The sequence below is a fragment of the Neovison vison genome, chromosome 3, assembly GCF_020171115.1.
Source record: "Neovison vison isolate M4711 chromosome 3, ASM_NN_V1, whole genome shotgun sequence".
In the NCBI taxonomy this organism is placed as follows: domain Eukaryota; kingdom Metazoa; phylum Chordata; class Mammalia; order Carnivora; family Mustelidae; genus Neogale; species Neogale vison.
This window is the reverse complement of record NC_058093.1, coordinates 14,737,306-14,760,845: the sequence shown is the minus strand read 5'-3', so window position 1 is coordinate 14,760,845 and position 23,540 is coordinate 14,737,306. Positions and strand designations below refer to the sequence as shown.

The 23,540-nt window shown below is 38.5% G+C and overlaps 1 protein-coding gene across 8 annotated transcripts in view; it reads right to left on the bottom strand.

Annotated features, from left to right (window-relative positions):
- CARF (calcium responsive transcription factor) overlaps window positions 1-23,540 on the bottom strand; it is a 106,166-nt gene that overhangs the window by 15,306 nt on the left and 67,320 nt on the right. The window contains exons 17-18 of one of the 8 annotated variants that reach the window (XR_006383767.1): window positions 13,893-14,032; window positions 2,143-2,172 (exon numbers count right to left, since the gene is read on the bottom strand). The exons of 2 other annotated variants lie outside the window; for them this stretch is intronic. The gene's annotated coding sequence lies outside the window, so the exon portion shown is untranslated. Of the gene's footprint in view, window positions 1-2,142; window positions 2,195-13,153; window positions 13,538-13,892; window positions 14,033-23,540 lie in introns of those variants that run through there. 5 more of the 8 variants (XR_006383764.1, XR_006383768.1, XR_006383765.1 and 2 more) reach the window with 5 other exon arrangements.

Genomic DNA, 23,540 nt, shown 5'->3' with positions numbered 1-23,540 from the left:
ATGGGGTGCCTGGCTGGCTCAGTCTATAGAGCATGTGACTCTTGATCTCAGTCCTAAATTTAAGTCCTACTGTGGGCATGGAGCCTACTTTTTAAAAAAAAAATGTATTACTATATAAATATAGTGAATGCTGATGCCATATTTCACAAAATAGCATCTTCTCCACTTGCTTTGTATCTATGAAATTTTAACTACTTGGTTAATCTGTGGTGACCTGAATTATTTTGCTCCTTCTTTTCAGTTTAACATTCTAGTTTTTAAGTATAAATGTTTCTCAGTGTGCCCTATTACAGACAGGAGAAGAGAAAAAAGTGATACTTTCCCACTAAATTGTTTTTATTAACTAGTGGGCCCTCCTGAAATTCAGTACCCATCATTACCATCTTTAAACAAATGAGTCTCTGTTGTTCACATTAAAATATAAGGAATTGCTTTTGTGAAGTCACTTGATCACAAATCAACATCTCTTATGATCTTCCATTTGAGACTTAATCACTTTTTTTTCCCAAGATTTTATTTATTTATTTGACAGAGCAAGAGCGGGAAGAGCAGGCTTCCTGCCAAGCAGGGAGCCTGATGCAGGACTGGATCCCAAGACTCCAGGACCATGATCTGAGCCAAAGCCACCCAAACGCCCCTCAATTTCTGTCTTAATGTATAGCATGTGTCTTTGAATAGTCCTCTATAATGCAGGAGTCTCTGAATTTGAGTTGCTCAGGAAGATTTCTACCTCCTTAATATGCCCCTTTGGACTTCCTAATATGAATTTTCTTAATATGTGATCACAATTGGGCACCTGGGTGGCTCAGTGGGTCAAAGCCTCTGCCTTCGGCTCAGGTCATGATCCCACGGTCCTGGGATCGAGCCCCGCATCGGCCTCTTTGCTCACCCGGGAGCCTGCTTCCCCCTCTCTCTCTGCCTGCCTCTCTGCCTGCTTGTGATCTCTGTCTGTTATATAAATTAAAAAATATATATATGTGCATCACAAAACTTTCCAGATGATTATAAGCATACTCCCAAAATTTGGTGAACATTTTTAGTCATTTCTGAAAGATTCAGTAGTAAGTAGAGTATTAATTTAAATTGATCAACACAGTGGGAAATTATTTTGTGTTTGGATATCCTACACTTATGCTTAATTTAATTTTCCACTGTCATGACTAGATTTTCACCTGTGTTTTTCTTAATTTGCAATCATTAAGAAAAATTATCAGAACAAATTATTTTATAATCTTAGGTACCTACTAAGTCATCTGGTACTGATGTGTGACTCCGATGTTGGCCATTTTTAAATGTCCCTTTTTAAAAAATGTGTTTAATAAATGTGCTTTTTAGGCTTTAGATTCAGATAGACAATTCTGCCCTTTCCAGATAATGGTGGAAAATTATTTAACCACTTTGAATCTCAGTGTATTCATCTAAAAAATGGGGATAATAATGCCTTCCTCATAACATATCAAACCCCAAATTCCTTACAAATCACCCATTCCTTGCAAGGGTAAATCTAAAAAATGAAAATTCATTCTATTGTGCTGGGACAATCAGTTACTTAAAAAACAAAACAAAACAAAACAAACCTCTATTTAAACTTTACCTGTACTCCACACCAAAATAAGTTCAAAATATGGGGGGGAAAGAAGACTTAAAAGCAGTAAGAAATTTTAGATAAATATTTATTTGTTGTCTAAAGGAGAAGAACTAAGCATAGGACTAAGCATTTTAATTACCAAATTAAAGGGCAAACTAGAAAAAGGGAAAAAGAACTATTTATAGACAGAGTTAAGACATTTAATATATAAAACATGTTAGGTTTCACACCATAGCTGGAGAAAAAATGAGATAGAACTAATATATAGACACAGTAAGAAATCGGAGACAAAAACAGGCATCTACAATAAAAAACAAACTATATATGACATTTCTGTATAATAAAGGATTTAACTCACCTTTGTCTTTGGTTCGTGGGAGTGAACTAAGTTCCCAGAATTTCCCAAGTAAAAGAAATGTCTGTTGGGGCGCCTGGGTGGCTCAGTGGGTTAAGCCGCTGCCTTCGGCTCAGGTCATGGTCTCAGGGTCCTGGGATCGAGTCCCGCATCGGGCTCTCTGCTCAGCGGGGAGCCTGCTTCCCTTCCTCTCTCTCTGCCTGCCTCTCTGCCTGCTTGTGATCTCTCACTGTCAAATAAATAAATAAAATCTTTAAAAAAAAAAAAAAGGAATGTCTGTTACTCATGAGCCCTTTGGATCACATCTTAATTTATGCAAATGAGGTTAATCATGGTGGGCCCCAGATAGCTTCGATAGTTCAGGATGGCTGGTCATACCGGAAAGACCAACCACGTGATTATAAGGTTGGGACTTTCAATCATATGATATCAACCCAACCTCCTGACGTCTGGGAAAAGGAGGCAGCTAGAGAATGAGTTCCATCACAGGCCAATTATTTAATCAATTATATCTATGTAATAAAACTCCAATAAAGGGACGCCTGGGTGGCTCAGTTGGTTGGACGACTGCCTGCGGCTCAGGTCGTGATCCTGGAGTCCCGGGATCGAGTCCCGCATCGGGCTCCCAGCTCCATGGGGAGTCTGCTTCTCCCTCTGACCTTCTCCTCGCCCATGCTCTTTCTCACTGTCTCTCTCTCAAATAAATAAATAAAATCTTAAAAAAAAAAAAAAAAACTCCAATAAAAGTACCAGTTATGGGGGTGCCTGCGTGGCTCAGTGGGTTAAAACCTCTCCCTTCAGCTCGGGTCATGATCCCAGGGTCCTGGGATCGAGCCCCTCGTCATTCATAAATAAATAAATAAATAAATAAATAAATAAAAATAAAAAAATAAATAAATAACCTTAGAAAGGTGGTCCTTCCTGGTTGGTTTACACACTGATATCATGGGAGGGTGGAGTGACCTGATTCCATGAGGAAAAGGTGTGGGAACCTCTGCATTCAGGACTCCCCCAGACCTCACCTTAAATGTCTCTTAATTAGGCTGTTTCTGTTTTGGATCCTTCTAATAAACTGTAATTGTTAAATATAGTTCTGAGTCATTCCAGCAAATTATCAAAGCTTCAGAGGTCACGGGATTGTCCCAGATTCGCTGGCAGCTGGACATGCAGGTGGCCTGGGGACCCTATTTTTGACTGGTGTCTGAGGTAGGGGCCGTCTTGTTGGAAACCATGCCTTTCAATCTTTGTGGTCTGTGTTAACTTCGGGTGGCTGAAGCCAGAACTGAATTGCAGTATACCAGCTGGTGTCAGAAAAATCACTAATTTCATACGATATATTAAGAGATGCATGAAAGAATGGTTGCCAAAATATTAATGGTGGTTATCTCTGGACTGATTTCAGGTGATTTTTATTATTTTAAAAACATCTTTCGTATCTTAATCAAATTTTTTATTATAGTCATGTGTCGTGTATATAATGTGGGAAAGGATGCTTCTTACACTGTAGGGAGAAAAAGGAAGCTCTTGAAGACATACTAGTAGGTAAGGAAACTTAAGATTCTGAATAGTAGGCATTATATGATCCATTTACTTTTATATATATGTTCATGTATACTTATATATACACATTTTAAAGAATATGGAGATCTATACATATCAATAGAATAAGAATAGGAATACTATAGTCTAAAATGCTGTGGATAATGGTTATCTATAAGGAAATGTGTCAGCGAGGAAGTAATTTCCTATGCGTATTTCCATATTTTAATCTTTTACAACCAGAGATCTGCTCGAGTAATAAGAGAAAAACAATGACCCCATAAATATGTTTTTAAAAAATAAACAAAGGACTGCAGAGAGAAAGAATTTACGAACATTACATAACACAGGATTCACATTGGGCTGTTCTTCCACTGATTTATACTCTAAGAGTTAACTTTCCCCATCTCTTTTCTACTGCTTTTCCCTAAATGTTTTTCATTGATCTTAAAAAATCAAATGACTCAAAGATCTCAAAAAAATATTTAAAAATGAAAAAGAAATTAAAAAATTTTTTTTTCACATTTAAAAAATAAAGGCCAATAGAAATTTATTTTTTTAGCTGAACAGCAATATAAAAATGGACTAGTGAATCACTTCTCCGCCTTTTGGCTAAGATCTAAAAATGGGCTACTGAAAAGACTGTATTTCACATAAAAATATATATATGAAAACACCTAATAAAAATGTTAATTTGAACAAAAGATATTTCAAATTAGAAAGTCTTTAAATTATATTTAATTCTCATGAGCATGTGATTTTTTTTTTAAGATTTTATCCATTTATTTGACAGACAGAGATCACAAGCAGGCAGAGAGGCAGGCAGAGAGACAGGAGGAAGGAGGATCCCCACCAAGCAGAGAGCAAGTGTGGGGCTTGATGTGGGGCTCGATCCCAGAACCCTGGGATCATGACCCGAGCCGAAGGCTTTAGCTTTTTTTTTTTTTTTAAAGATTTTATTTATTTATTTGACAGAAAGAGATCACAGTAGGCAGAGAGGCAGGCAGAGAGAGGGGAAGGGAAGCAGGCCCCTGCTGAGCAGAGAGCCCGATGCGGGACTCGATCCCAGGACCCTGAGATCATGACCTGAGCCGAAGGCAGCGGCTTAACCCACTGAGCCACCCAGGTGCCCCGAAGGCTTTAGCTTTAACCCACTGAGCCACCCAGGTGCCCCGAGGATGTGATTTAATTCACAATCAAAAACTACTTTGAATAGACAGTATAACATTAATGGAAAAAAATTTGATAATATTAACAGGAGTAAAAATGCTTATGCTGTTTGAACAGTTATTTTATGTGTAGGTATCAAACCAAAAACATAGTCAGAGATGTAAAAAATGACTTTTATACAAAAAATATTTGGCATTAAAAATATTGAAAATATCTAGGGGCACCTGGGTGGCTCAGTGGGTTAAAGCCTCTGCCTTCAGCTCAGGTCATGATCCCAGGGTCCTGGGATCGAGCCCCACATCGGGCTCTCTGCTCTGCAGGGAGCCTGCTTCCTCCTCTCTCTCTCTCTGCCTCCTCTCTGCCTACTTGTGATCTCTGTCTGTCAAATAAATAAAATCTTAAAAAAAAAAAAAGCTTTAAAAAAATATTGAAAATATCTAAATGTTCAACAATCTGGGGATGAATAAAATGGATGTGAAAAACATGCTATGCAATATTATGCATCAATTAAAAACAATTTTGAAGAAACTTTCAATACAATATAGTGTTCATTTTTTGAAAAAGCAGGATTTATAACTGTATATGATCCAAATTATGTTTAAAGAAGACAAATTACTGTAGTCCTCTCTTATCCATGGGAGAAATGTTCCAAGACCCTCAATGGATGCCTGAAACCATGGACAATACTAAACCCAAACAAACTATGTTTTTCCTATATGTACCTATGATAAATTTTAATTTATAGATTAGGCACAGTAAGAGAGTAACAACAACTAGTAATAAATTAGAACGACTGCAACAACAACATCGTTTGTACTCTGAAAATTACCTTGATCAAGCAGGAACCGAACCTGGAAAACTTATGTATCAGAAAATGCCATGATACAAAAAGGGGGTTAAAAAAAAGATTTCCTATCTATAAAATCCTCATTAGATCCACTTAGTGAACAAACTGTTTGGTTTAATAGCTTTTTATTACTGTTCTGCTTCCAGTCCCTGTTGACAAATACTCCCGTCATGAGAAATACTATGACCATATTTGTAAGGCCCATGTGGATAGTTGCCACAAGTCCTGGGCACCACATAGTCAAGCTATTTCAGAGAATCATTGAATTCTATCATTCAGCCTTAGTCTTCAGGTTGCAGAGGAAGAAATCATGGGCCAGGAAAATGAAAGGGTTCCCCTAAGGTAATTCAGCTGATTTAAGTGGCAGAGCTAGTCTTCTGTTTCTACTACTTCACAACTTTAGATATCTCACAAACTACTTAGCAGCACCCATTGCCGAATTTCACACTGCAGTCATTTCCGGTGAAAACACTTCTAGCCAAAGGGTGGAGACAAAAAATGAAGAATTAATTGAACAACAAATTGCAGGGCATGTTTAGGAGAAATTATGCAGCTAAAGGTTGTAACTAAATGAACTTCATGATCATTTAAAACCCTCTCTTCCTCCTTCATATTTTTTAAAGTGGAAATGGGTAAAACTCTAGCTTCTGTAGTTGCTACTACAGAGTTAAAGTCTATGGAACTGTAAACTCTAGTGTAATTAAAAATTAAAATGATCTGTGTTTCCATGGAAATAAAAAGACTCCATGAATAAATAATCACTATTACGCAACTGATACAGAAGGCTGTTATGTTGAAAGCCACAAATTGTATTTTTATAGCTACTACAAGCTAGTTGTTATTTTTTTTCCTATATCATTTGGTTAAACCCTTCTAGAAGAATATCAAAGCATTACAATGTATTTTCACATGTTAATCCAGCCTGAACTGAGAAGTGTCTTCTTAAGATAGTTAATATATTTATATAATTCTAATCATCTTTTTTAAAGGCAGAATTTATTACTGCCACCTAAACATATTTTAGGCAAAATCAAAATAAGTTAAAAAGTTTAATGTTTATTAAATTAAAAATTTAATAATGTATAAAAAAGATAAAAATTGAGAGTTTAAGGTAGTTTTAAAAAGACTAGAAGGGGCACCCGGGTGGCTCAGTGGGTTAGGGCTTCTGCCTTTGGCTCAGGTCATGATCCCGGGGTCCTGGGATCGAGCCCCACATCAGGCTCTCTGCTCTGCGGGAAGCCTGCTTCCTCCTTTCTCTCTGCATGCCTCTCTGCCTGCTTGTGATCTCTGTCTGTCAAATAAATAAATAAAATCTTTAAAAAAAAAAAAGAAAGAAAGAAAAAAGACTAGAAAACAGGGGCACCTGGATGGCTTAGTTGGTTGAGTGTCTGCCTTGTGCTCTGATCATGGTCATGATCTTGGGGTCGGTGGGGAGCCTGCTTCTCCCTCTCCCTTTGCCCCTCCCCCCTTGTGCAACCGTTCTCTGTCTCATAAATACATAAAATCCTTTTAAAAAAAGACTACAGTGAATCTTGGAACACTGAAAAAAAGAAAATAAAATTAAGATGTTAAAAAATAAATTAAAAAAATTAAATAAACACTACAAAGCAGAAAGACAGACTTTTCTGAAATATTTTTACAATCCAGTCTAAAAATCTGACATGCCTCACTTGTAGGGGAGTGTTATATATAAACATGGTTTATTAAGGGCCATTCAGACTGGACTTACCACCTTATGTTGTAATGTCTCTTGGACACCTCTGTTATAATACATTGTATACACTGAATACGTATTTGTTAACTGAGGGATAGAACAGATTGCTTTAATTAGCAACTAACGTAATGTGAGATACTTTCTGCCCCAATTTTCCTCACAGGTTCCAAAGTGAACTCAATTTACCAGTTTTAAGTATTCTTGGTGTTCCTTTTAATGTCTTACAAGTATTTCCTGCTCCAGCTAACCTGAATGCTGGAAGGCCTCAGGGCTAGATCCTGGACAATCCTCTTCTTTATCTGGATTTTTTTCCTCAGGTGGTGTCTCTGTTCTCTAGTTTCTCTTTACCATCTGCATGTTGATCAATCACAACAATGTTGATCTCCAATCCTGACCTCTAGACTTAGAACTCTAAGTGCCTACTTAATATTTCAATTGGGAAGTCAAAACCAGACAGGTTCAAAAAAGAGCTCTTGCTTTTCTCATCTGAATCTATTCCTCCCCTCAGTTTTCCTCAACTCAGTAAAATTCACTACCACTCACACAGTTGCTCAAGGGTAAAACCCTGGCTGTAGTCACTCTTCATTCCTTCCCTTCCTTCACACACATCCCCACATGTCCTCCCCAACTGCCAACCAGTCAGCAAGTCCTGATGATTTTACCTCTAAAATATATTCTGAATTTGTCCATTTCGCTTTGCTTTCTGTATTGCTATCACTCTAGATCTAAATCACCTAAGGTCTCACCTGCGCTATTCCAATAATTGAATTGCTGGCCCCATTTCCATTCATGTCCCTTCATAACACATTCTTCTACAACATATAAACCAGGTAAATCACTCCTCCATTAAAAACCCTCTAATGGGTTTTGTTTTACTCAGAATGATATTGATACTATAATTACCATGGACTCCAAGGCCTTCTGTACATCACTGACCTCATCTCATACCACCTTCTCTATTGCTTCTAAGCTAAAACCACAACTGGCCTTTCTGTCCTTTAATACCCTTTTTCCACCTCAAGGCCTTCGCATTTACTATTCCGCCTACCTGTGAAGCTCTTCCCTCTAATTTTGAACGATGGTTCCTTCTCATCTGTTGAATGCTACCTGCCTAAAAATACCACTACAATAACCTGTTGATAAAGAAAAACTAAGTATTTTGCTTATTGCAGTAAGGAAAATACCACCTTGACAGACCTTAGTGGTGTCTCTGAGGAAGAAGGGCAAACGTAAGATATTTATGAGGCTTGGGACGCGGGGAGTCCAACTTCAGTTCTTCAATGCAAGGGCCTCATTAGTATTGAGTAAACTCTGCAAGGCTGATGGGGAAACCTCAAGTCAGAGAGTCCTCTTTCTCACAGAAATGGGACCATTTTCATACTTTTGCCGTCTCAGTCATTGTCTGGGAGCAGCCTGTGGGAAGCACATCTTCTGCACAAGCACCGTGGTAGATCCAGAGCATAGTGGCTGGGACCATTTGTCAATTACTCCATCCGCAGTGGCTCATTTTCACAGCTGTCATGGCCGACCTCTTGTGCTGAACAGAATTCTCTCTTCCCACAGGTCAGAGGGCCAGTGTTCCGTGGTTCTTCTGGGTCCCTCTTCCCGAGGGGAAACTCAGAAGGAACCTCTGACACTATAGTTGATCTCTGGAGTCACAACTGGTATTCATGCTCCCCTACTTCCAGGAGTTATTCTAACTAACCTTCAGCTATTACCTCACCAGGTCTTGGGGGCTTACTGGTGGGACTGATGTAGGAAAGATGTTAGGATTCAGGGCCATTGGCCAAGAAAGAATTCTTGAGACATCTTTTGTGAAAAAGGTGGTTTTATGAAATCATAGGGACAGGACCCATGCACAGAAAAAGCAGCACTGGGGTCATGAGGAGTCGTGATTGTATACTTTCAAGTTGGGAGGGGGTTAGGGATAGTGTAAGGCTCTAAGCAATCTTGGAAACAAGGTTTCCAGGACACTGAGGGGGCTATTACTAGGAAAAGGTCATCTATTACTGTCTGATAAAATCTTAGTCGTGAGACCCTTCAGATGTATATCTGACTGCCAACATGTATCTTGGGGTGTAGAGATAAAGGAAGTTTCCAAAGGAATTTTTGTATGTTAAACTAGACTTATAGGATCCTGGGGGTCAGGCTAATATGGTCTTTTCCCCATAGCAAAATATTAACATTGAGGCAGCTGAATTCCTAGAGGAATGTCACTTGGCCTATTGCAAGGATTTGTCAATGGGATATTTAATTTTTCTTTTGCCCTCGTTTCCCACATCAGTAGGACTCAAATTGGGAATCTCAGCAGTCCCCTTAGGGGACTGAGCTATTGTTCTTACGCTGACACTGCTGCATGCATCCATTCAGTTACAGTGGGGCATGGAAATACAAGAAGGTGTCCAAATGAATCATCGGGGTTCCACCTGCAGTCCCCCTGCCTATGTCCTCCTGCTGAACCGGGTTGATCACCCCTGCCACAATGCTGATGCCTCTTCTTACCTGTTGGTGCCCAGACACAGGGATGTCAAAGTGCACTAACAGCAGCCTTATCTTATAGTTGAACAAAAACACTGTGGTCCCTCTGGCAAGAGTATGCTCCCTTTGGGGACCAGGACCTCCATCCCTACAAGGGATGGGAAGAATAAAATCTCTCAGTGTGTCACTGGGAATGTCATTGGGGTTATTGGGTGACTGGACCCATGTCAGGAACACAGCAACATACAGAGTTCTCTGGAATAAGGCATTTATTACATCTTCAAGGATGGCATCAATCCTTTCAGAATGCTGCCTCTGAGTTAACACTGAAGCTCTGCTTTTAGAAGGCCACTTCAGCCTTCTATCAAAATATCATACTAAGTACAATTTCTTTGAGAAACAAACCATACACATGGTTTTGCCTACATAGTCCTATCTCTCTGTAATTATACAGAATATAGTCTTACTTGCTCCATTTAACCTAGATGACCAACTTTTATTTCTTCCTAGACAAAACTAGAAGACAGAAAATAAGAATTGTTTAGTTCTTTTTCTAATGAGCATGTTTGTCATATCAAATTTTAAGGAGATTATGTATATAACAAAATCCAGGGATGCCTGGGTGGCTTAGTTGGTTAAGTGTCTGATTTTTTTTTTCCTGCTAGTGTATCTTTTTTTAAATTTTTGTTTGATAATTTTTTTTTCAGTGTTCCAAGATTCATTGTTTATGTACCACACCCAGTGCTCCATGCAGTATGTGTCCTCCTTAATACCCACCACGAGGCTGATTCTTGATCTCAGCTCAGGTCTTGATCTCAGAGTCATGAGTTGAAGCCCCAAGCTGGGCTCCACGCTGGGTATGGAGCTTACTTTAAAAATAAATAAATAAATTCCAAAATTATTTTCACATCCTGTATATCTGCATCTATTTTTATTTTTTTAAAGTAAGCTCCAGGCCCAATGTGGGGCTTAAACTTGCAAACCTGAGATCAAGAGTCAAATGCTCTACCAACTAAGCCAGCCAGGAGTCCCAATCTATATCTGTTTTTAAACATGTAAAAATAGCAGTAAAATAAAACTGTTCAGTGACCAATGTCACTCATTTTTTTTCTTTAGAGTTTGTCCAAGTATTCAAAGATTATGTATCAATTAACTCAGTTTAACCTTTGTTTAAGGTCTTTAAGTTAGCTAAGGAACTAGAAATTACCATTTTAGTTAAATATGAAGTTTTTTTTTTTTTTAAAGATTTTATTTATTTGAGAGAGAAAGAGAGCACAAGCAAGGGAGGGGGCAGAGGCAGATGGAGAAGCAGTCTGTCCCGAGAAGGGAGTCCCAAGTCAGGGCTCAATTTCAGGACCCTGGGATCATGACCCAAGCAAAAGGCAGATGCTTAACTGACTGAGTCACCCAGGTGCCCCAAATATAAAGTCTTTAAGAATTTTGATATTATAGGGCGCCTGGGTGGCTCAGTGGGTTAAGCCGCTGCCTTCGGCTCAGGTCATGATCTCCGGTCCTGGGATCAAGTCCCGCATCAGGCTCTCTGCTCAGCAGGGAGCCTGCTTCCTCCTCTCTCTCTGCCTGCCTCTCTGCCTGCTTGTGATCTCTCTCTGTCAAATAAATAAATAAAATCTTTTAAAAAGAAAAAAAAAAGAATTTTGATATTATAGGGGCGCCTTGGTGGCTCAGTGGGTTAAAGCCTCTACCTTCGGCTCAGGTCATGATCCCAGGGTCCTGGGATCGAGCCCCACATCAGGCTCTCTGCTCAGCAGGGAGCCTGCTTCCTCCTTTCTCTCTCTCTGCCTCTCTGCCTACTTGTGATCACTGTCTGTCAAATAAATAAATAAAATATTAAAAAAAAAGAATTTTGATATTGTAGAAATAAGATTATAAACTTTTAGAAGATACCTATCATTATAATTTTATCTAGTTAATCATGATTCTAAATTTTTGTAAGCATAAATAATTTGTAGAAATGATAATAATTTGTCCCATAAATCCAATGCAAGAAATTATACAAAGTTTAAATTATGAGATGTTCAATCTTCTTATATAAAGTAGCATATCCTGTTGGCATTAATGTGACTTCTTTTTCATTAATGTGACTTTTCAAAGTTAGGAAGATAATTGTTTTTTAATCCTTTAAACCAGTGTGATTAACTCATTCTTATTTGTCCAATGATTCCTCTGTCAGGAATATCTATCTTATGAACATTTTCTGCCTGACATATAAACTTTGTATTCATAAATGAAATTATAAAATCTCTTTTAAATCCTGCCTCAAAGCCCTTCATCTTGGAATCAAGGTTTTTTTCTTCTTTTCTTGCAGTTTTTAAAGACTTCATTTATTTATTTGAGCAAGAGACAGAGAGAGAGAGAGGATGAGCGAGCATGGGGAGGAGTAAAGAGAGGGAGACAAGCAGACTCTGTGCTGAACATGGAGCCCAGTGTAGGGTCTATCTCACGACCCTAAGATCATGACCTGAGCCAAAATTAAGAGTCTATGCTCAAGTGACAGAGCCACCCAAGTGTCTCTTTTCCTGTAGTTTTAACCAGAAATATCTCTTAAAAGCAATTTTGAAGAAACAGAAGCACAACACAGTTTAACGATTTTTCTATTTTAGAAGTTCTTTACTAGACATTCCTGGACTGAACACGTAATGAGAAAATAACTGTTTTCATCAATTAATCTTTAATGTTTCCCTAGGGAGGGAAAAGAAGAGGAATAGAAATTAAAAACGAGAGTGGCCAGCTTTAGTCAAATACAAAATTATCATTGTAAAAGACTAATTATCTCTGCTTAATTAAAGCGAGGGGAAATTTTAGATGCAGGAAAACCTATTTTGACATACATGCACACAAAAGAGGATGAGGGAGGGGAATCAGTCATTACAACTGGTTTAAACTGTAATTTAGGCCCCTTGATAATTTGATTTTATATGATAAAATAATTGTTAACACCTTAAGTATAAAAATGAGAGGGGTATTTCTTATATTAAAGTGATCTTTCTCTTTTAGAGTAGTAAAACTCTCTCTTTATGGGGCATTTTGAAGGGAAAAAAAAAAGTCAGAAGGAGAGACAGGACAGAGGGAAATGGAGGAACATGGGACAAAGAAGTGGAATAGAAGAATAAAGGACATCATGGTCAAATTGTGATTTGAAAGGATTTAGAAAAGACAGTTTTAAATTTTTCAAAAATTTCTCTTGCCTTTGCCAAAGAATCTTTTAAGGAGGTGATTTCATAATCCCTTCAATATATTTTGGAATTTTCCTCTTGCCTTAAAATGTGTGTGTTTGGGATATTGCTTTCTTTTTGCTTCAAAGTACCTCCCCAAATGGAACAGTTTTGTTTACATCAAAAGTTCCCCTGATTATAACCAATTATAATTATATAACTATATGTAATTATATATATGTATATGTAATTATAAACCAATTATAATTCCAAATAATTCTTCTTATCATTTAGAAAGCAAACAAGACACATTTTGATTCTAGCATAAATACATTTAAGATGCAGGAGTCCAGCCCAGAATGGCTACAGAACCAAACTAAAGATAAACCCATGAGTCTGACAACACTTAGCCAAATGTGAGTCTTGAATCTTGGGGACCCCCTCCTAAAGAGAATCAGGATTTCATGGACAAAACAAAAAAGAGTGGGCAAAATTCTCATACAACTTTCATAAATGACTGGAGACTGTTTTTCCAAAGAATGGCAGTCTGAAGAGAAACCTTCTGAACCCGCAAGTGTGCACCCATCTTCGTCCGTGTGAACTTCCTCTCATAGATCCGCAATGAAGAAATGACAAGGACAAACAGTAGTGTTGACAGTAATAATGCAGATTTCTACCAAGTAAAAGTTTTTCTGATCAATCAATGGATTTTTATTTTATTTTTTAAAAAATATATTATTTATTTTTTGACAGACAGAGATCACAAGTAGGCAGAGAGGCAGGCAGAAAGAGAGGAGGAAGCAGGCTTCCCGCTGAGGAGAGAGCCCGATGCAGGGCTCGATCCCACGATCCTGGGATCATGACCTGAGGCTTTAACCCACTGAGCCCCCCGGGCGCCCCAATCAATGGATTTTTAAAGAGTTTATTCTGACATATCACGCTGAAACTAAACAAAACAAATTAAACTCAGCCTCTGGAGTATTTGATTAAAAAATTAGAAATAAGAGCTCAAACCCACATGAACTTACCTCACCACTGCCATTAGGAGAGACCCTGTGCAGGAGGCTCAAAACGCCTCAGAAAAGCATGCTGTTCCCAAGATGACCAGTTTTGATTAGAACTCCAAGACCGTCAAATGCTGGCTCCTTTAAAATACCTCCAAAATAACCTGTTGATAAAGCAAAACTGAGGTTTTTGCTTATTGCAGTAAGGGAGAATACTATCTGGATAGTCTTAGCATCTCACAGGGGAAGTTAGAGGTGCAGTATTTATGAGTTCTGGGATCTATTTTTTTAAAATATTTTATTTATTTATTTGACAGAGATCAGAAGTAGGCAGAGAAGCAGGCAGAGAGAGAGAGGAGGGAGCAGGCTCCCCGACGAGCAGGGAGCCCAATGTGGACCCTAGGATGATGATCTGAGCTGAAGGCAGAGGTTTTAACCCACTGAGCCACCCAGGTGCCCCTCTGGGATCTATTTTAAGATGGGTTGCAAGGCAGAGGATCTGATTGGAATGACACAGAGTTTATACATAATACCTTTTTGATTGGACAGTGGGAGGTCGGAGTTTAGAAGTGATTCTTTCATAATCTTTGGCCTTCTTAGACTAATCTGTTATTCCCTCCATAACCTGAATTGTCCACTAGGCTGGAACTTCTTTGATTTACAACGCTTTTTCCTTTGTTTGAATTCAAGGTACTTATCACACCATTTTATGACTAGTTGATGAAAAAACTGTCTGCCACAGGGTGCCTACGTGGCTCAATTGGTTAAGCGGCTGCCTCTTGATTTCCGCTCAGGTCATGATCTCTGGGTAGTGAGATCCAGCCCTAGGTAGGGTTCCCAGCTCAGCAGGGAGTCGGCTTGAGATTCTCTCCCTTTCCCTCTGCCCCTCCTCCTGCGCCTGTGCTCTCTAAAATAAATAAATCTTAAAAACCAAACCAAACCAAATCACCTGCCTGCCACTACACTGTGAGTCCCTATAGGGCTAGGATGAGGTCTTGCTGACCTTTCACACAGCCAGCAGGTAACACAGTGTCTGGTTCTCAATACTCAGTCACTGCTGATCATGACTGGACAAAAACACACAAACAAGTTGACTAACCTGATTTTCAATTTATGAACATGAACCTTAAATGAACCCTTAGTCAAGTAGACCCATTAATATTATACTTCCCTTGCCTCATTACTCTCATACTACTAGCTTTTCCCCTCAACATGCTTCCCCCACACACCCATCTTCACAGCTACCTAAGGGCTTTGCTTCTTATTTCACAGAAAATTGAAGCAATCAAGAGAATTTCCAGACTCTCCCTTGTAGTCACCTACCAGCATCTCTACCCATACAGTCTGCTTTGTCCTCTATCCACAGATAAGGTATCCATGGGACTATCTAAAGTTAAGCCCCTTCCTTAAGGACTAGATCCCCTTTCTCCTACTCAAAAATATATCTTCAGCAGTTTCCTCAACAACTTTCCCTACTCTCTTTAGGTTGTTCCCCATTTATTTTTTTTATCCTTATAAAAAAATAAAAAACTCTAAAAGCTGAATGTTCACTCAAAAATATTTTCTCAGCGTCTGCCACTGTCATATATCAACAAACCAAAAAAAGACAAAGATCCTTGCCCCTACAGTTTTAATCAAGTAGGGAGAGAGAAACTATAAAGTTTGTTCTTAATATAATGGCCATATTTATTTATTTATTTGAGAGAGAGAGAGAAAGAGAAAGAGTACGGGGAGGAACAGAGGTAGAAGGAGAATGAAAATCTTGAGCAGACTACACTCTGAGCACGGAGGCCCATGCAGGGCTTGATCTCATGACTCTGAGATCACAACCTGAGCCAAAATCAAAGAGTGGATGTTCAACCAACCGAGCCACCTAGGCATCCCCAAAATTATGCTCTTAAAGGGTGTCATATTATGTTGTCATTCTGCTCAAAATTTGGCAACAGCTTTCCATTTCTGTTCAGAATAAAAGCCAAAATCTTTAAGATGGATTGTAAGACACTACATGATCGGACCCCCTATTATCTCTCTGACCTCATTTCCCAGGACTCTCTTACTTGCTCTCTCCACTCCCAACACATTAGCCTTGTTCTGACCTTCAGGCACAGTGAATACTGCCTGATCCTGCAGTTCCCTCTTATTTGCACTGCTCTGCATGGGATCTGCATGAGCCTCTTAATTGTCTTGAAGAATTTGCTTGCATGTACCTTCTCAATGAGGCCCATTCTGGCTGCCCTATTTAAAAATTGCAACTCTTACCATACTCTGTATGTTTGTCTCTATCACTTGTCAACCTGATGTATGAACATATAGTATACATACAATAATACATTTAAGTACATATACTTACATATAAACATATACAATGTGCTTATGTTTATATATACTTATTACTGTTTATTATTTATTATCTTTCTCCCTTTACTAGAATGTAAACTCCCAAAGGGCAGGAAATATGTCTGCTTTGCAGAATGAATGAATGTCCATTTTTAAGATTTTTGAGTGTCTTTGTAGAACATAAATGTAAAAACCCAACAGCTTCTATAAAGTAATTATAGATACAGTAGTCAAGGCCAGAAATTTGTTACACAATTTTATTATGATAATCAAAAAATTACTCTGGCACTTCCATTTGCCCATTATACCTACCTTCAGAAACCTGCAAAATTTTAAGTTTCATCCAAATTTTAGGAAAGTGTTCTAATTTTTAAAGATTTTATTTATTTGACAGAGAGAAAGAAAGAGAGAGAGGGTGTATACAAGCAGGGAGAGCGGCAGGCAGAGGTGGGAAGAAACGGGCTCCTGGCTGAGCAGAGCAGATACGGGGCTGTGGGGCTCAAACCCAGGACCCAGGGATCATGACCTGAGCCAATGGCAGATGCTCAACTGACCAAACCACCGTGGCACCCCTAGAAAAGGTTTTTGATTTAAGGGGCCCCTTTAATGGATCATTTCAATAAGACTTTAACTGTAACACATACTAAGCAAAATATAAAATTCTTTGTCTGGCCTTCTAGAATTTCTACCATTTAAGCTTTCTCTCACCTTTCCAGTCTTTTCCCCAACTTCTTTCCTTCATTGACTCCTAAAACTCTCATCAAAATGAACATTGTGTTTGTATCCCCAAAAGAGACATATAATTCCCTCTACTTGCTCCTTGAATTCTATACATCTGCATTTTAATCTCATGTCCATGTCATGAAAGATCCAACTTAAAGATCCTATAATGAAAAGATCACTTATTTGCTGGACCGTGTGGCAAAAGGAATGTGGAATGGTACTAGACAGACCTTGCTACCAATATTAACTTCATCACTTTGTAGTTGTTTAACAACCTCAAACAACTGAATTTCTGAATTTCAGTTTTCCCATTTGTGAGAGACATCATTAGTGGCCTAAATGGTAGTCAATGAATTCTGCTTTACTAAAATGCAATTTTTCTTGGGGTGGTATCCAGATTTCAAAAGAACTACATTTCCTAGCAGCCTTTATAAGTGGGATGGTTATATAACTCTTCTAACCAATCCAATAAAAGTGGAAGTTGCGGATGGGTCTCCTAAAAAAGACCTTTGGCTCATTCTCCCAGCATAGGCCTTTTGCCCATTCCATTCTTACAATCTGAACTCTCATCCGTGCTGCAAGTAGAGCAACAATCATGGACAAAAAAGCAACAAATACATAGATGATAGCCACATGTTAGACATGGTTATATGAAAAGATTAAGGGAGGCTCGGTTCCTGGTGGGCACAGGGAACCACCATACCAGCCCTGGTGAGACTGCCTTCAGATTTGGTTTCATAAAAAAGGTTAGACCTCTTTATTTTGTTAAGCCACCACAATCATGTGTCTGTTGCAAGCAGCCCAAGACGCTCTCTAACAGATACATCATCTTGAAAATACAGATGGGGTGCCTGGGTGGGTCAGCTGGTTGAGCTTCCAACTCTTGATTTCAGCTCAGGTCTTTATCTCAGAGTCAGGAATTCAAGCATCATGTTGGGCTCCACACTGGATGTAGAGCTTACTTAAAAAAAATAAATAAGAATCATACTTACCTTTCAGGACTTAACATTTTATTATTAATATTAATTATAAAAATGAACATACATTGACTGGTATGTCACAGATTCCAAGATTTCAACAAAAGTTAATTAAATCCTTATAATAGTTAGGTAGCTACTACTATTTCTTCAGAAGAAAGAAAAATATGAAGAACTGAAAGTTTAAGTAATTTGACCAAGTTACAAAGGTAATTAAGAGGAGGTGGTATTCAAATCTAACTGTCCAACTTCAAAGCACATGCTCTTAATCACCGATCCTAGCTATAAAAATAAGGAATGACTTACTTTTTGCCAGGCAAAATGCCAAGTGCTTTAACCAAACAATACAAAGCACCAAGTACAATACCTGGTGCTTACTGTCAGTTCTCTCCCTTGTAAGTAATGTCATCTTCTTAAATCTTTTTTTTTTTTAAAGATTTTTATTTATTTATTTATTTGACAGAGAGAGAGAGATCACAAGTAGGCAGAGAGGCAAGCAGAGAGAGAGAGGAGGAAGCAGGCTCCCTGCTGAGCAGAGAGCACGATGTGGGACTCGATCCCAGGACCCTGAGATCATGACCTGAGCTGAAGGCAGCGGCTTAACCCACTGAGCCACCCAGGCGCCCCTTAAATCTTTTTTTTTAATTTAAAGATTTTATTTATTTATTTGACAGAGCGAAAGATATCACAAACAGGCAGAGCAGCAGGCCGAGAGAGAGGGAGAAGCAGGCTCCCCGCTGAGCAGAGAGCTTGACTTGGGTTCGATCCTAGGACCCTGAGATCATGACCTGAGCCAAAGGCAGAGGCTTAACCCACTGAGCCATCCAGGCGCCCCTTCTTCTTAATTCTTATATGATTTTATCCATATTCCTATGATGAAATTTACCATTTTCTATCTTGTATAAAGTTATATATTGTCTGTAATAGACAGTAAGTTCTTTTAAGACAAATTTTAAACCATTCATTTTGATATCCTGCATGGCCTAACTCTGTCAGGTACACAGAAGGCTGAGTCATTATGATTGGTGGAACCATGGCAGTGGGGACTGGAAACTATACCATCAAAGGTGGTCCCTATACAATCAGGCTGTTCTGGAGAATTACTTTGGACCAATCCAATACCCTAAATCCCACCATGATACCTACTTGTCTCACCGATTTGTGGTACCTTACTCCATCTCATGATCTATCCTTATGTTTCCCTTACAGCCTCTATGTCATCTCCCAATTCAACTGCTTGCAGATACCTAAATGGGACATGATACCAACACTGTCTGGAGAACTTCCATATCTAGTCAAGATGGAGTACAAGCGATCAGATTCACCCTTCTGCATGAAACAACTATAAAACTCGATAAAATATATGAAACAATGATTCTCAAAACACTGGACATTATGCAAGAGAGAACAGTGATCCCTGAGAGATGGAAAACAAATGAGATGAGGCTTATCCCATCCCAGACTGCTGTCTGAAGAGTTTCCAGGCTGTGGCACACAGAGTGGAAAACTAGGCAGAGCCTCTCAGAGGGAGGACATGAAACTTGCAATCAAGGAAGGCCAAAGCAACTAGAGTTGTAGGATAAAGTACTGGAGAAGAGAGCTACACGGAAAACTCCAGAGCTCTGCAGAAGAGCACTCTCTAACATTCAACAGAGTATTTAATGATCAGTGCATGAGTATAAAGAAATTACTTGAGACTAGAAGGAGAATAACCCTCTGAGGCTCGTAGGGTTCAGAAGAGTGCCTATTCCCCCCAGCCAGAGTAGAAAACCTCATTAATTCAAAAGCAGTGTAGAGTACTCAGAAGGGATTTGCTTCAATAATGAGACAATATTAACACTACAAAGCTTGAAAGCAAGATATTAAAGGCACAAACTGTTCCTAAGAAAGTTAACTGTGACCTAGAACAAAACTCAAGAATAGGAATAGGAATACAAAAATATCCAGCACCCAACAAGGCAGAAGTTATGTCTGACAACCAATCAAAAGTTACCAGGAATGCAAAAAAGCAGGAAAATATATAAAAATAATATATATAAGATATATATTTAAAGTGTAAATTTTTTATTTGATTATTTAAAGTATAAATAGTAATGTCTTGTGAAGTTATAATATACATAGAAATAAAATATGTGACCCCAATAGCACAAATAAGTGGAAAAACTTAAGTATATTATTGTAAAATTCTTATACTATATGTGAAATGATGGAATAGTATTTGAAGGTAGACTGGTATAGTACAGTATAAACGTTAAAGTAATCATTAAAATAACAAGAGTTACAGCTAATAAGTCAATAAAGGAGGTAAAGCTGAATCATTAAAAAAGGGCAATTGCACCAAAAGGCAGAATAAGAAAAGGGAGCAAAGTATAAACTGAACAAATAACAAGATGGAAGGGAAGACTCAAACATGACCATATCAATAGTGACATTAAATGCAACTGAAACCCAACAATGTATAAAACAGGATAATGCATCTTGATGAACAAATATGATTTATTCCAGGAATGCAAGGATGCAAGGCTGTTTTTACCCTTTGAAATTCAGTCAAAGTCTTTTATCATACTGTGAGACTAAAAAAAGGAAAAACCAAATGATCATCTCAACATATGCAGAAAAAGCATCTGACAAAATCAAATATCCATTCCTAACAAAAATTCTCAGCACGCTAAAACAGGATGACTCTCATTCAATTTGGTGAGACATATTCTAAAATTATGGTTAACCTCATAATAGTGAAAGACTAAATGCTTTCCCCCTAAGATCAGAAACAAGGCAAGGTCTACTCTAACTAGTTCTAATCAAAGCTGAACTTTAGATTCCAGTCAGTTTAACAGCTTTGAAAAAGAAATACAAAGCATCCAGATTGGAAAGGAAGATGTAAACAGCATTAACTGTCTACGGAAAAAAAATCTAATAGAGTATACGAAAAATCTATGAGAATAAGTGAGTTTAAGAAGGTTGCAAAATAAAAGATCCATAAAGCATATCAACTGTACTTCATATTATACAAAAATAAGAAATTGAAATTTAAAAACGCCATTTAGACGCTCTTAGTGAGGGGCGCCTGGGTGGCTCAGTGGGTTAAAGCCTCTGCCTTCGGCTCAGGTCATGATCTCAGGGTCCTGGGATCCAGCCCCACATCAAGGTCTCTGCTCAGCAGGGAGCCTGCTTCCTCCCCTCTCTCTCTTTGCCTGCCTTTCTGCCTACCTGTGACCTGTCTGTCAAATAAATAAATAAAATCTTAAAAAAAAAAGTTCTTAGTGATAAATCTGACAAAAGGTATGTGAGACCTATACACTGAAAACTCTAAGATATTGTCAAGGAAAAAATTAAGTATCAATATTAAGATTTCAATAATCCCCAAATTGATCCATATATTCTACATTAACCCAGTCAAAATCCTATCAGGCATTTAAAAAAAAGAAATTGAGAAGGAGATTCTAAAATTCACATGGAAAAACAAAGAACTTGGAGGAGCCAAAAGAAATTTTATTTTTATTTATTTTTATTTTTTATTTTTTTAAGATTTTATTTATTTATTTGACAGACAGAGATCACAAGCAGACAGACAGGCAGGCAGAGAGAGGGAGAGGAGGAAGCAGGCTCCCTGCAGAGCAGAGAGCCCGATGCGGGACTCGATCCCAGGACCCTGAGATCATGACCTGAGCCGAAGGCAGCGGCTTAACCCACTGAGCCACCCAGGCACCCCGCCAAAAGAAATTTTAAAGGAAGAGTAAGGGTCAAAGACTGCATTACCAGGAAGCCTGGGTGGCTTAGTAGGTAGGTTGAGTGTCGGCCTTCAGCTCAGGTCGTGATCCCAGGGTCCTGGAATTGAGCCCTGCATTGGGATCCTTGCTCAATGGGGAGCCTGCTTCTCCCTCTCTCTCTGCCTGCCACCCTCCCTGCCTATGCTCTCTCTCCCTCTCTCTCTGACAAGTAAAATCTTAAAAAAAATTTTTTTAATAAAAAATTAAAAAAAACAAAGGCTCTATTACCTGACTTCAAGACTTATCTTAAAGCTATAGTAATCAAGACAATGTGCTATTGGCATCGATATGGACCCAACTTTTCCAATCTTGGTACTACAGACATTTTACACCAGACAATTCTTTATTGTAGGAACTGTTCTATACATTGTACAATGTTGAGCAGAAGCTCTGGCTTCTATCAGAAACCAGTAGTATCTCCCTAGCTATCACTACTGAAACTGTCTCCAGACTTTGTGTAATGTCCCCCAGAGGCAAAATTGCCCTGCTTGAGACCACTGAGATAGACAATGTATCAATGAAAAAGAACAGATTCCAGAAAGTCATCCAAATATACGTGATCAATGAATTTTTTCATCAAGGGTATAAATTTAATTCAATAGAGAAATACAGTCTTCATAAAATGGTACTGAAACAATTGGGTATTCATATGCAAAGAGGATCGTGTACTATGTATATAAAAATTGACTCAAAATAGATGATGCACCTAAATGTAAACTCAGGTATAAAATTTCTGAGAAGAAAACCTGGAGAAAAATCTAATCTTGGGTTAGGCAAAGATCTCTTACACAAAAGTATGATCCACAAAGGAAAAAAAAGATACACTGGACTTAATCACAATTAAGAACTGCTGTTTATGGGGTGCCTGGGTGGTGCGGCTGTCATGATCCCAGGGTCCTGGGATGGAGCCCCACATCCAGCTCCCTGCTCAGTGGGGAGCCTGCTTCTCCCTCTTCTTCTGCCTGCCGCTCCCGCTGCTATACTCTATCAAATAAATAAATAAAATCTTTAAAAACAAAAAAAGGACTTGTATCTAGAATATACTTCCTAAACCTCTATAATAAGAAAACAATTCCATTTAAAAATGAGGTAAAGAGGGGCACCTGGGTGGCTCAGTGGGTTAAAGCCTCTGCCTTCGGCTCAGGTCATGATCTCAGGGTCCTGGGATGGAGCCCTGCATCAGGCTCTCTGCTCAGCAGGGAGCCTGCTTCCCTTCCTCCCTCTCTGCCTGCCTCTCTGCCTACTTGTGATCTCTGTCAAATAAATAAATAAAATCTTTAAAAAAAAATGCCCAACCTCTGGGGATTATAAGTTTAAAAAAAAAAAATGAGGTAAAGATCCAAACAGACACTCCACTAATGAAGATATACAGATGGCATGTAACACATGAAAAGATGTTCAACGGCATTGGTCATCACAGAAATGGAAATTTAAAGCACAATGAGATACTATTATATACCTATTATAATGCCTATAATATAAAAGCCAGCCCCTACCAAGTGTTGGCTAGAACTCTCATATACACCTGACAGGAATGTAAGGTGGCATAACCACTTCAGAAAAATCACTTGAGTTTCCTAAAATGTTAAATATACACCTACCACATAACCCAGGTATTCCACTACTATTTACTTAAGAGAAATGAAAGCATATATTCATAAAAAGACTTTTATACAAATGTTCATAGCAGCTTTATTTGTAATAGCCAAGAACTGCAAACAACCCAGCTATTCATCAACAGGTGAATGGACAAATTGTGGTATATCCATACAATGGAATACTACTCAGCAGTAAAAAGGAATGGGCTATTCATATATTCTGACACAGATTAATCTGAAAATAACTATGCTGAGTGACAAGAGTCA